This window comes from Castanea sativa, chromosome 7 (genome assembly GCF_040712315.1).
Source record: "Castanea sativa cultivar Marrone di Chiusa Pesio chromosome 7, ASM4071231v1".
Lineage (NCBI taxonomy): Eukaryota > Viridiplantae > Streptophyta > Magnoliopsida > Fagales > Fagaceae > Castanea > Castanea sativa.
The window spans coordinates 10,057,263-10,068,344 of record NC_134019.1 but is presented as its reverse complement, the minus strand read 5'-3'; positions in this window follow the sequence as shown (position 1 = coordinate 10,068,344).

The following is an 11,082-nucleotide window of genomic DNA, read 5'->3' as shown; positions in this document are numbered from 1 at the left end:
TTATGTGTAAGTAATAGTTATTCACTCACAATCTGCCACGTCAGAGTTATGGTAAAAAAGTTGTGGATTAATTTATGATCCTAGAACTTCTCTAGTTATAAATGAAGGGTAAACTTTTTTTTAATAGGTCCAGGATAATTTCCCCCTACCCTCGACATAATAAGAACACAATAGAGGTTTGGGCCGTGTGATAATGTGTGAAAAGTTTTTACCACAAATTTTACCATAAAATGCTATAAAACTTTTTTCACTTCTTTTTCTTGATCAATCGAAAATAACTTTAGTTTGGCCAAGTTTTTACAATGAAGTAAGCACCCAAAAATGCTAAAATATTATACAACTAAAAAATGCTAAATTCATTTTCTAGTATTAGTAAAATTCTCTATTAAAATTTCTCCCTATCATTCTAGGAAACTGAAAAGATTACCCGACCTTCTCATAAATACATGAAAAGATACCAAACGCCCTATTGTTCGTAGTCGTTTTTGTTTTTTTATGTTGTCAAATGCAATACCGCTCTTTACTTTTACAATATAAAAAATTATTTTATGAGATAATCTTAAAAGACATCTCTCTTACAATATTACACGTTGTTAGAGAGCTTTAAGTTTGCTTTGGAATGCAAGATTTGGGACTTTTTTTTATACGGATTTAATTAATTGAAGAAAATGTACAGGCTCTGCTCATATATACAAGAAACACAAGAAACAAAGTACATGGACAGGAAAAATAACTGAATAACTAATCTTCCTAACAGACTAACAACCGTAACCGTAAACCCGACTATCCACAAGGATCAATCATATTTTTACACTTGATGATCCACTTATGTGAGACAGATGATAATTCAATCTAAGGTGCATGTAGTTTACTAATATTTGGTACCACGAGTAATGCTAAAGACACATAAAAATGCACAACTTTGTATCATAACTCGTCATGTGGCGAGTTGTGAGGGGTGGAAGTGTGTTTTCACATGGTCCAACATCACACATCCACCAATCACAACTCGCCACGTGACGAGTTGTGACACAAAATTGTGCATTTTTATATGTACTGTGCATTACTCTTTGTAACACACCCACCAAAAAAAAAAAGGAAGATCTTCTTGGATAATCAACTTCCTTATTCCGGTCATTGTTCTCCTGCCAACTCATCTATATCAAATCCTGTGATTTATAAGTCATTGTTTTCAAGGTAAAAATGCAACCACTCTTCCAATTACATCTATGGGATCCTTTGGATGTTGTCATTTCTTGATTATTATTGTAAGTACTTCAAGAATTTGGTGAATGATGAAAGATTGGGGGGGTTTAGGTTTCGTTCAATTCATTTGGGGCTTTTGCTTTGATGAGATGATTTAACTGTATAATTTACTGACAGGTATTTGAGGGTTGGTTTCCTAGGGCAACCATATGAGTTTTGTTGTTTCATGTGTTGAGATAAGTTGGTTTTAAAGTGTGTTCCTTTGCATTTGAGAAGGTTTTGACATATATGAATGTGAGCATGCAGCCACGGCTTGATGCATTTGGAGGCTTAAGGCAAAAATTGATTATCTTGTATTAGATGCAAAATTACTACTAATTAATATGAACTACGTAAATTTTTTTTCTTTTTTTAGAAATTTTATAAACAGAAAAAAGTTTGACAAAATTTTTCATACTTGTTGATGTGGCAGATTGATAGTAGTAAGTAAAAAAGTGGTGTTAGTGGTAGACTTAGATGAAAACTAATAAAAGTTTGTTAACTCAATTTTTATTATTATTCTTTTTTTTAGAAGTGCAACATTCACAATATTTTTTTACAAAATATCCTAGGTTTTAAGTTGTTTTTTGTTTTCTATTTGAAAATATCACTATAATTATTTTTTTGCCATCAATAACAAACTACTACTTAACATTAGTTTTAAAAGTGTTGTGAAAAATATTGTGGACGTTGCATTTTTCTCTCTTTTTTTTTTTTTTTTTTCATCTGGTAAAAAAATATTATTTTATTTATTGATTATAAATAATTCTATTGGTTAAAATTTGGGGGCCTTTTTTTTTATTTGGGGCCTTAGGCGACTGCATTTCTTGCTCCAGTATTCAACCGGCTCTGCGAGCATGTGATTGTTGTATGTCAAGTGTTTTATAAAGTACTTCCATGAGTTATGTGGTTGGAATGTTGGATTGCTTGACTCGTTGTTGTAATAATTGTTATATGAGGTTATGGGTTGCATTCCTAGTTTTTAATATGTTCTAACACCATTTTATGATTAGGATAACACTTGATCAAGTGGTATGGTTTTGAATGTAGCTAAACTCTAGTATTTGCATATTTGTTGGTTTGTCCACTAGCCTAAACTTCTGGTATTTATATTTAATACCATTGATGAAATGGTTTGTTTAGGATTAATACATAACATGTGTAGAATACAAGGAATGAATTTCATGTCAAAATAATATCGTTTGGTCGTATTTGACTATTTTACAAGATTATTGTACAATGTTGTCATTTTTTTTAAGTTCTACACAATTAGTGCTTAATAATCTCTCTCTCTCTCTCTCTCTCTCTCTCTCTCTCTCTATATATATATATATATACATATATATATATATATCTAAAAGCTGAACCGTAATATTTATTGTTGCTACGCTCCTGTTGAGCCATATCAGTAGCCACATCTTCCACCCATTTACAACGTTCTTTCTCTTCTTCTTCTTTTTAATTTTTTTTTTCTCTTATTAATTTATCACCTTAATGTTATACTTTCACTAAATTTTCCCCTTCCTTTATCTTTTCATCTCTTCACTACTATTTATCTTAATAACATTTTTCCTCAATCCCTTTATTTTCTTTTATTTTTGAATTTTCTTATTCCCCCTCTTACTATAAAGTTACAATTCTAAATTTCATTCTATACATAGTTTTCCTACGCTCTTAAGGTTATTTCTCTCTCTCAATTTTTTTTTTTTAAATTTTGGTGGACTTTTTTTTTTCTTGCATCTCTACTTTAAGTTTATAAGTTTTTGTATTATTTGAAACTCTAATTTGGGTTGATGTGATTAAGTTATGTTTTTAAGTTGTTATCTTTTTTCTTCTCTTTGATTTCATAGATATTATCCTATTGCATTATATATAAAGATAGTATATAAGAATATAATGATATTTTATTACATAACATAACATGACTTGGATAATTTGGTGTTTATTTCAATATTTTTTATTTTTACTTTCTTTCTTCTCATATTATTTTCTATAAATTTCTTATTATTCTCTCACATTCTCTCTTGAAACGTGGTTATTCTCTCTCTCTCTCTCTTCATTTTTTATTTTATTTCTTACAACTCTTCTTTATATTGATGACTCATTGTGATTGTTAAAACTCTATTTTGGGTTCATACGTTTTGGTGTTGTACTTTTTAGTTTCCCATTACAAGTAGCATATTTTTCTCTCTTATAGTTTGGTTTTATTTTTGTTTGAGCTAATACTTGATTATTTTGGAAGTAAAAATTTGAATTTATATCAAAACACAATCTTGGCTATGCTAATAACAGATCGGCATTTGGTCCACTTCATCAATTCGGTCTGATTCGATCTACTTCAGTCCACTTTGGTCAATTTTGGTCCAATTTGGTCTACTTCAATTCAATTAGGTCCATTCAGTCTACTTGGCCAATTCAGTCCAATTCGGTCCATTCAATCCTATTCGGTCCATTCGGTCTACTTTGGTCAATTTTTTCCAATACGGTCCATTCAGTCCACTTCGATCTATTCGGTCCATACGGTCAACCTAGGTCTATTTGGTGCAATTTGGCCAATTCCGTCTAGTTAGGTCTATTTGGTCCATACGGTCCACTTAGGTCTATTCGGTTTAATTTGGTCCATTCCATCTATTTGGTTCTATCCAGTCCAATATCGTCCATTCGGTCCAATTTGGTCAATTCGGTTCAGTTAGGTCTATTCTGTCCAATTTGGTCCATACGGTCCACTTGGCCAATTCGGTCCAGTTAGGTCTATTTGGTCTAGTTCGGTTCTTTCGGTCTACTTTGGTCGATTCAGTTTTATTCGGTCCAATCCAGTCCATTCTATCCACTTCGATCTATTCGGTCCAATTTGGTTGATACGGTCCACCTAGGTCTAATCAGTCCAATTTGGTTCATAATGTCCATTTGGGTCTACTCGGTCTAATTTGGTCCATACCATCCATTCGGTCCACCTAGGTACATTCGGTCCAATTTGGCTAATTCAGTCCAGTTAGGTCTATTCAGCCCAATTTGGTCCACACGGTCCATTTGGCCAATTCAGTCTAGTTAGGTTTATTTGATCTAGTTCGGTCCATTCTGTCTACTTTGGTCAATTCAGTCCTGTTCTATCTATTCCGTCCAATTCGGTCCATTCAGTCCACTTCGATCTATTCGGTCTAGTTTCACACACCCACGCATATTTGTTTATTTATTTATTTTATTTTTTTTTGCTTGAATGTATAATCAACCTCTGCAATCCATTTAAAAGTAATGATATTAAAATAAATGAGTAATTGCCATAAATATTAGATTTGTATATTCATAATCTTAATGTTTAGAAAGACTTTTACTTAAATATAGTCGGACCGAAGTAGACTGAAATGTTATGTTAATGTGGCTTAAAAAAAGTGTATGTTAATGTGGCTCAAAAAAAGTGTAGTACCAATACATGTTATACTACTTAAGATTTTAGATATTATGAGTTTGATATATATATATATATATTGGATTTAGAATAGGACCGAATGGGAACAAGGAGGACCGAATAGGACCAAAGTAAACTGAATAAGACAAAGTGGGCTAATGTGGACGGAGTAGGAACAAATAGGACTGAATAGGACCATAGTGGACCAAATAGGACCAATGTCGATTAAATAGGACCAAGTGGACATATTGGACTGAATACGACAAATGTGGGCCGAAAAGAACCAAAGTGGGCAGAATGGACCAACGTGGACCGAAAAGGACTGATGTGGACCGAATGATACTTTTGAATATTTATCATTTTTTTGCATTTTTAGGGCTCATATTTATAATTTATATTTTGTCTATATTTTTTAATTTAAAACTAAAGAGTTTAGCCAAGATATAATAAAATCTCATACTTTTCAACCTAAAAATTAAAAAATATATATTTTTTGAGCTAAACTTGAAAAGGCAACCTAAAAAAGAATCAATTTAAGTCCCAATTTGTCCAAAATGGACTGAAATTGACTGAGTGGACCAAATGGGACCAAAGTGGACTAAAATAGACCTAAATGGACTGAATAGCAATTGTTTAATTTTTAGGGAAAACAAATTATACATTATATTACAATTCCAATTAAAAAATAATTGTTTATCCCCACACATCGCGTGGATTCGTGACTAGTTCATGATAATTACCATAGATTGAATCTAGAACTCTATAATGGTTAGAATGAAAGCTATCACATGTAGATGTAAGGTTAATCAAGTCTCAAAGCATTTGGCTTAGTATTAAAATTATAATGATTTTCTTTTTGGGATCCTAAATCTGTCAGAGAGAAATTCAAGTCAGCCACAATATAGAAAATGTATTTTGAGCTGGTACATATTATACATATATTATCTTATCCCTATTTAGTTTCAAGCTAATTGGAAAACTCTACATGAGCCAAATGAGTTTTGCAAAAGAGCTGACTTGTTGCATAGAGAATCTTAAAGTATGATGAAATGTTGAGCTTTTTTGGAATTTATTCCAAGCTTTGGTTGAGTGGATTGGCTTGTAATTTCATATGTATATTCTTTGATTTGTGTATTAATTAGTTGATTTTTATTATGGCTTGGTTTGATCATTTAGTACCAAAAATAAATTCATGAGACTTGCTACCTCCATTTTAAGGTGATGTGTTTTGTGTTTATTCTATTAAATGCACATTGCTTGCCATGAGGCATTTACATTCTTTGAGAATACCTTCAATCTTCAATCTTCATTCCAATTCCACATGATGCCCAAGATGACTTGATCAAAATCAAATAATTTGATTGCTTGATCAAAAATGATATTCTGTGATTTAAATGTTTGCTTTATTCCGTAAATGGATTTTAAGCAACTTGCATACTAAATACAACTGGTTCTTTGATATGAACTAGTTTAATTACATCATATAGATGTCTTCCTCAAAATTGCCACTAAGAGAAGCTTTCTTGATATCCATTGCCATATTTCATCCAAATGAAATATAATGGATAAGAGAATCTAGATAGAGTCAAACATGACTATTGGTGAAAAGATCTTTTCATAATTGATCTATTTCTTTTTGAAGAAATCTTTTCACCACTAGTCTTGACTTTGAAGGTTTACATCTTCTATTCTATCAATCTCATTTTCTTGTCGACTTATTTGAAAACAATAGGCTTAATGTCATTAGGCACTTTTACAAGTTCTAGACTTTAAATAGAATCTAATTCTATTTACATAACTTTGATCTAGTAATCCACATTCATATCATCTATTGCCTCAACATAGGACTGAGGATCAAATCCATATCCTTGTGGGATGACTTCTCAAGTTTATCCCAAAAGTATGAATTTATTAGGTAATTTGATAATCCTCCCACTACGATATTGTACTAGTGTACTAGCTATCTATAGAATAATGTCTTGTAATGTATCTAATACAACCATCTCATTGCTAAATGTATCTTAAGATTATTTAATCATAATCTAGAAACTTTGTATTTGTACTTTACAAACACCTTGTTTTCTTTATGACTGCTAAAAATAATCTTTTGCAATTCCTTTTGGATACCCAACATAAACATACATTTTTCTACCTTTTGATTCCAATTTTTCAAATTTCCTTTCTAGCACAAGTGTTGAACATCTCAAAAAGTGGAAGTATCATATACTAGGTTTTCACCCAATCCACAATTTGACAAATGTCCTGGAAACAAACTTTTGGAATCAATTTTAGAAAATGTATAGTAATAATTAGAGTATATCTCCAAAAGAAATAGGTAAATGTAAATATTTATCATGTACTTTACCATATCTAAAAGAGTCATATTCCTCTTTCATGTATGCATTGACTTAAAGAAGTCATCCTCTAAATAGAATTCGTAGACTGGGAATATAACAAAAAACTAATGGTTCTAAAATCTCATTTTTCACCAGTCTTGAATATCATTTAGATTAATAAAATTAGACTTAAGTACCAAAACATACAACACTAAAGGATGGAAACTTTCTCTTTAAAAAGTAAAACATGTAAATTTCCATTTAGATTACAATTATGGACAATGCTTAGCTTTCCTTTTTGACAACTCCTAGGACAACTAGATTGCCCATTTGTTTGGTATTATTATTATTTGTCCCTTACCTTTTGATTAAGGCTAAGAATTTGAATTAAGTCATAATGTTCCTAGCCTTAGTTTTTAGGATGTCTTCCGTTGCGTAGAACTCACTCATCAACTCAGATAAAATATAAAAGAATTTATTTATTTTCAAAACAACCTGAATTGATCAAATGATTCTAACATGGAATTGTGGAACATATCCAAATGAGATTAACAATTAATCTCTACATCCAAGGATTCCAATTTATTTAAAGATGAAAATATTTTCATAGAATTGGAACTCCTTAAGCCTTTCTTAGCACTCAATATGATTTATACTAAACATCTCATTTAGACTTAATATAAAGTCTAAACCTAGTGCTAACTCTTGCATCTCATGCTGTAGCACAATTGAGATAGAAGCCAATGTAACATTTTAGCATTTCAATGAGACTATGATCACATCATAAGCTATCTTCCAAAAATGTATCATGCATAGGAAATTATAACAACGTTGAATTGAAACATATTTATGTACTTCAGCTCCTTTAAGCACAATGTCCAAAATTGTTTCTTAGTCAATGTGATTCAATTAAAATAGTAGCTAGAGAACAAAAATTTATGACAACTTTAATTTAAGACTATGAACGTAATTACAAGGACATTATAATTTTGCATCCACAACCATATAATATGGAACCCATGAAAACATATTATATTAGGTGCAACGATAACTCAATCCCGTAATTAATATTCCTCAATAGCAAGGTTATACCAATCACTATTATCAAGTGAGAACTATTCTTATTATTAATGCTATCATGGTAACTCTTACCAAACAAAAATAATTTGTCACTCTTCCTTTAGCCTCTAAGTAATAATGACATAGCTCCGTTGAGAGGTTAACATTACACTTAATCTAGTGTACACCATTGCCTAGATTCTATGCGAGTCACTGAGCAACTCCACAGTAGCGTGGTTGTTCTCAATGTAAAAACACACTTCATCTATCATTAAGAAGTTTAGCCTGTAGTACCATGAATTAAACAGCCTCCGTAGAGAGCAAGGCATATACACCAAGGCGAGGTGCCTAATCACACTACTATAAACTGACAATGGAGGCCGTGAGACTTAATCCTTGAATCTCTCTCCCACTAAAAATTTTAAAACAAGTGGACTATTTTTAAATCATTGTGATCTCATTACAATTTTAACCCTACACATTAAATGTGTTTAATTGTTTAAATTTGATGTGATCTGACTAAGCTACGTCACAATAGCGTAACGAACATTCGTGTAATCACAAAGAAGTTTAATAATGTAATCTGTGAAGTAAATACTCTCCGCATGTAATGCAAGGCTCAAGGCCAAGACAAGGTACCTACTCACATCACAATAAGCTTAACAAAAGGCTTATTTTAAATCCAACACTCTCACCTGTTATTTGGGTTTTCTTTAGAATATTATGATCTCATCACAATTTATAACCTTGCACTTGTTAAATACTCTAATCTCATTAGAATCACTAACTAAAATAGAAGTCCTAAAATATTTAGGATTCCATATACTCTAATGGATCAAAAAATTAGTTATATAAAACTCTATCTTTAACTTACTTGATAAAGAATTCTAATCTTATTAGAATCTATATAACTTTTAATTAAAATAAATTAAGGACTTTTAATCATACAACAATTCCAATCTCATTAGAATGTTTCTTAAAAAACAAGTCCTAAACTAATTAGGACTGAGAGTTCTATTTAACTAATATCTTTAATCTCATTAGGTCTCTTAGTTAGATAATGATTAATAAATGTCCTTAACTTTTAAGGACTATAAAATTAACCACTTTATATAGAATTATGTGTAAACTCATCACACACATCCTTGCTTTTTATCAATGTTTTATCACTTGATCAACACTAATCAAATTAATTTTACATGATCAAAAAACACCTTTTGATTTTATAAATAAACATTTATAGATCAAATATTAAGGTTTTCAAGATGAAGATCAAGAACCCTAATATGCTAGAAACCCTTGAAAATAAAATTCTAATCTCATTAGGAATAAATTTCATTAAAGGAATACTTTAATCCTAGCATTAACATGAGAGCATCTATATTTTATATTATCAATCCAAGGATATCAATCCGAATGAAGTTAGGCCTTGAATCCTATTTAATGTTAAAAGTCAGCACTGTTACTATTACATATACCATGACACCGTATAAATCATGGCATATTAATTCCAACGCTTGATCACAAATGGATCAAATGGAATTAAAACATGTTTATAAGATGGCCAAGGAAACAAATGTTAACATAAGGATTCAATCTTGATAACATATAAATCATATCAACCTTTTATCTATAATATATGGATTCAATAGATATAAGGTACTTCAATCCTTATGACATACGGATTCCACATTATCCAAAAAAAAAAAAAAAATATATATATATATATATATATATATATATATATATATCAATCAATTCATGAATACAAGCTTATCCGAAAGAGTAATACTCATATTGAAAACAAGTGAGTATTACTTCATAAATAATAATACCTATTCAATCCCACTTGCAATATATATATATATATATACACACACACGAATTCAGTATGAAATAAAGTACTTGAATCCTTGATGCATACAAACTCCATGAATACAGCACCATAAAAGCATGAATATTAAAAACCATGACACGGCACCATAACTTGGTGCATAATCATGACACACAGGATTTATTGCACAATAAATCTAAAACAAAATTATGCAAAAAATTACTGCAGGATTTTCAAACACCAAGAAAACAATTTTCTTTAATTCTAAAACTCAATCACATGTTGTACAAGCATGATATTATGAACCTAGCTCTGATACCAATTGTTAGAAAAACTGGTTTTGCATCTCATACAAAAACCACAACAGAAGCAATACAAGAATCTACTTCATTCATGAGAGATTACATGTAATCTTGAATTCTAGAACAAAGAAGAGAAAGCATACATTGGTGCAGTAAAATTCGAAAACAAGACTTGAGAATACCTTCAATCTTCATCCCAATTACACATGGTACCCAAGATGAGTGGTTTCTCAATTAGTTCTTACATACGTTAATTTTCCTTTGGAAAAGTATATTTTCAAGATTCTGTAGAGAAAAATTATTTTCTCTTCTTTTAATCATACGTACGTTTTAACTACTTTGGTAGTTACTTTATTTAATAACTCTTATTAAAGAAATAACTGATTATCTAATTGGGTTAGCCTTTTTGGGCCAGCTCAATTGGGCTTAAGTGCGTGGCTTGGAATGAGACCAAAGGGACTAATAAGGCTGTAGCTCCAATGAGCTTTAGACTTATCTGTCAACTCTTGACAAGCCCAAAGTTACCATTAATTATATAACAAATACCACTATAGAAATATAATTATACTCTAGTCCTTATTAATAAATTATTTTCCAAAACTCTAATATGATATCATTTGACCCCTCTGTGAAATATCAATAGCGAACAAAGTCATAATATACTGTCACTTTGTAAACAATTATTTTATTTCTTGAGTACCTGGTTTAATCTTTTAGTTATTCATATATATGAAATCTAATTTAATAAATATAAACTTTAGTAACTCTTACTAAAGTGGCTGACCCTGAATAACCAGTTTCATTAAATTTATCTCAAGAGGATATTTCGTGTCTCTACAGAAAGAGATTATGGATTTCACCTTGAAAATATGTGTTATCTCAACATTATATGTGGTTACC